This window comes from Ciona robusta, chromosome 7 (genome assembly GCF_009617815.1).
Source record: "Ciona robusta chromosome 7, ASM961781v2".
NCBI lineage: Eukaryota > Metazoa > Chordata > Ascidiacea > Phlebobranchia > Cionidae > Ciona > Ciona robusta.
The window spans coordinates 1191543-1195128 of record NC_143241.1 but is presented as its reverse complement, the minus strand read 5'-3'; the positions used below and the strand labels follow the sequence as shown (position 1 = coordinate 1195128).

The 3586-nt window shown below is 45.1% G+C and overlaps 1 long non-coding RNA gene across 1 annotated transcript; it reads left to right on the top strand.

Moving 5' to 3' along the window:
- The first annotated feature begins 343 nt into the window (after positions 1-343).
- On the top strand, positions 344-1988 carry LOC149733326 (uncharacterized). The gene is made up of 3 exons (XR_016385381.1): positions 344-513; positions 1189-1261; positions 1441-1988. It is a non-coding gene; the product is annotated as an uncharacterized LOC149733326 (long non-coding RNA).
- The last annotated feature ends 1598 nt before the right edge of the window (positions 1989-3586 follow it).

Here is a 3586-nt window from a genome sequence, read left to right as displayed (position 1 = left end):
ACTGACCCAAGCCAGTGTGAAACTTTTTTTAATGTAATAATAACAATAATTGTTTTTATTGCCATTGGGTTTGAACTTTGAGCATTAAACCAAAAACACCTTTGACCAGAGCCTTCCTCTTTTTTTCAAGTGCTGTGTGATTCAAATATGATTGAAAAAAATATTTACAAGTACAAAAAAGAACGACATAACTAGTAACTACAAGATATAAAAAAGAACGAAATAATTACAACATGATTAAAAGCAGAAGAATAAATTTAGTGTCCCTTTCTTCTCTTATTTTGTTTTTTTTTCCTGGTGAAAGTGGTGTTTTTTTACAACCAATTTATTGTTACTGCTTATTGTTGTTTGATTTTTATCTTTAATAGGTCCAAATTTGAAAAAACTAATGAAAATTGCTTCTTTTTGTTTTTCTGTCAGGTTTATCCAATCAATAATTGAGTGTTGGAATTTTCGAAACTCTCCAAAGAGCACGTACTGACCCATGCCGGTAAAACTGCGCTCAATATCCAGGTACATAGAATTAACTAATGTATAGATGATTTCAATAAGATCCGATGTTGTTTTTTTTTTGCCACTGAGTTTGAACCTTCAACATTAAATTGGCAGATCCGTTTTTCAATTTATATGGCCATACTTTTGATTTTAAATTTGGCAGAACTCTGTTGCTTATATAACCTAATGCTTGTTCCGTATTATTACATAGACAGTATAGGCTTTCACTTCTTCCTGTTTTTTTTTCAAACGTATTATCTGACTCGGTGTCCAAACATTGAGAAACAAGTTTTACAAGCATCTTTCTCTCACATAGACCAACTTTGTCGATAAGATAATTTTTTAAATTATTTTTTAGGTGATTGTAGCACAATATGATTGGCATCTGGAAAGCTGAGCTTAAATGCTTTATGGATGGCAATTTCATCATCTGTGCCAAATTGCAAGTGTTGATGCATCTTAAATTGATTTGCCATGTGGTTAAAGAAATATGAAAAACATTTTTGATTTGAATATGTGTGAAGGAATATAGGCCCAAAAAAATGGATGTTTTTTTGTTGTTACATCAATTACTGACAGTTGCAAACATTTGGCTTAGGTTGTATGTCTTCTATACCCAAGACGGGTTTTCCGGACATTCAAAACTTTTTAATATTATCAATTTGCCTTTTCATGTACAAAATTGCTGAAAAGGAATCCTGTTTGGAACAATTTACATCTTGTACAAAAGGATAGGATGAGTGGTCAGCATGTTAATAACTTTAAGGTAATCATCCGCCACGTTCATTGCAGGTTGTTTGTTCTCTTTTCCTTGATATTTAAAATTATGAATTTGATGGTCGTTTCTGGGTGCACTTTCAATTTCAGTTGCTTCGTTTATTAGTTTGACATAGAGCTTCTTTGGTGGCAATGTATAAATGTTTTCCTTAATTTTTCTTTTTACAGCTTGTGAAGTCTTTATATAAATGGGAACACCGGATGACGATCCTGAAAGTTGGCAGTTTCCATGCTGTTCGTTCCCTGGATATTTTCCGCAATACTCGTATCGATATGGCTGCCAAATTTAAAACTGTTGAATTTTCAATCCAGGTGATTCTTCTGCAGTATAAAAGGTCTCCTTTACTTTTGCAAAAGTAGCGCCCGAGGAGGATGGCTGTGTTTGTTGTTTCTGTGTCCAAAATAGGGATGTATTGTATTGGAGTGCCCTTTATTCTTAATCGCCTGCATAATTGACCCTTATGTTTAAAAACATTTTCTAAATTTCTTTCTTTTTTTATGAAATGAATGTAGTTAACCTTTCCTGCCATCCAAGCCCCACAATCATTCGTAAAGTTCCTTAATTGGTTGTTTGACCTCTTGTTTCTGTTGCTAGTGTTGTAGATGAAAAAATATACGTTTTCTTTCCATAAGGAACATCGTTCAGTGCAGTATCTTGGTAGAATTTATCGTTTCTACTCAATAAACTGACAACTTCCTTTGAGGATAGCAATGCATTATTCGGCAAAGTCTTGGAAAAACTTTCAAGTGGCGAAAGTTTCTTTGTAGGGCTAAGCTGTGAGGAACAATTATCAAGAAGGGGAGAGAATGCACTGCAATCGCCGCGAGGGGCAGCAGGGTACATGTTGCAATCGCTGTCGACGCGAGGGGCAGCAGGGTACATGTTGCAATCGCTGTCGACGCGAGGGGCAGCAGGGTACATGTTGCAATCGCTGTCGACGCGAGGGGCAGCAGGGTACATGTTGCAATCGCTGTCGACGCGAGGGGCAGCAGGGTACATGTTGCAATCGCTGTCGACGCGAGGGGCAGCAGGGTACATGTTGCAATCGCTGTCGACGCGAGGGGCAGCAGGGTGCATGTTGCAATCGCTGTCGACGCGAGGGGCAGCAGGGTACATGTTGCAATCGCTGTCGACGCGAGGGGCAGGAGGATACATGTTCCAATCGCTGTCGACACGAGGGGCAGCAGGGTACATGTTGCAATCGCTGTCGACGCGAGGGGCAGAAGGGTACATGTTGCAATCGCTGTCGACGCGAGGGGCAGGAGATGAACTGCAATCGCCGTCGACGCGAGGGGCAGGAGATGAACTGCAATCGCTGTCGACACGAGGGGCAGCAGGGTACATGTTGCAATCGCTGTCGACGCGAGGGGCAGGAGATGAACTGCAATCGCTGTCGACGCGAGGGGCAGGAGATGAACTGCAATCGCCGTCGACGCGAGGGGCAGGAGATGAACTGCAATCGCCGTCGACGCGAGGGGCAGGAGATGAACTGCAATCGCTATCGACGCGAGGGGCAGCAGGGTACATGTTGCAATCGCTGTCGACGCGAGGGACAGAAGGGTACATGTTGCAATCGCTATCGACGCGAGGGGCAGCAGGGTACGTTGCAATCGCTGTCGACGCGAGGGGCAGAAGGGTACATGTTGCAATCGCTGTCGACGCGAGGGGCAGCAGGGTACATGTTGTAATCGCTGTCGACGCGAGGGGCAGGAGGATACATGTTCCAATCGCTGTCGACACGAGGGGCAGCAGGGTACATGTTGCAATCGCTGTCGACGCGAGGGGCAGGAGATGAACTGCAATCGCTGTCGACGCGAGGGGCAGGAGATGAACTGCAATCGCCGTCGACGCGAGGGGCAGGAGATGAACTGCAATCGCCGTCGACGCGAGGGGCAGGAGATGAACTGTAATCGCTGTCGACGCGAGGGGCAGGAGATGAACTGGAATCGCCGTCGACGCGAGGGGCAGGAGATGAACTGGAATCGCCGTCGACACAAGGGGCAGGAGATGAACTGCAATCGCTGTCGACGCGAGGGGCAGGAGATGAACTGCAATCGCCGTCGACGCGAGGGGCAGGAGATGAACTGGAATCGCCGTCGACGCGAGGGGCAGGAGATGAACTGGAATCGCCGTCGACACAAGGGGCAGGAGATGAACTGCAATCGCTGTCGACGCGAGGGGCAGGAGATGAACTGCAATCGCCGTCGACGCGAGGGGCAGGAGATGAACTGCAATCGCCGTCGACGCGAGGGGCAGGAGATGAACTGCAATCGCTATCGACGCGAGGGGCAGCAGGGTACATGTTGCAATCGC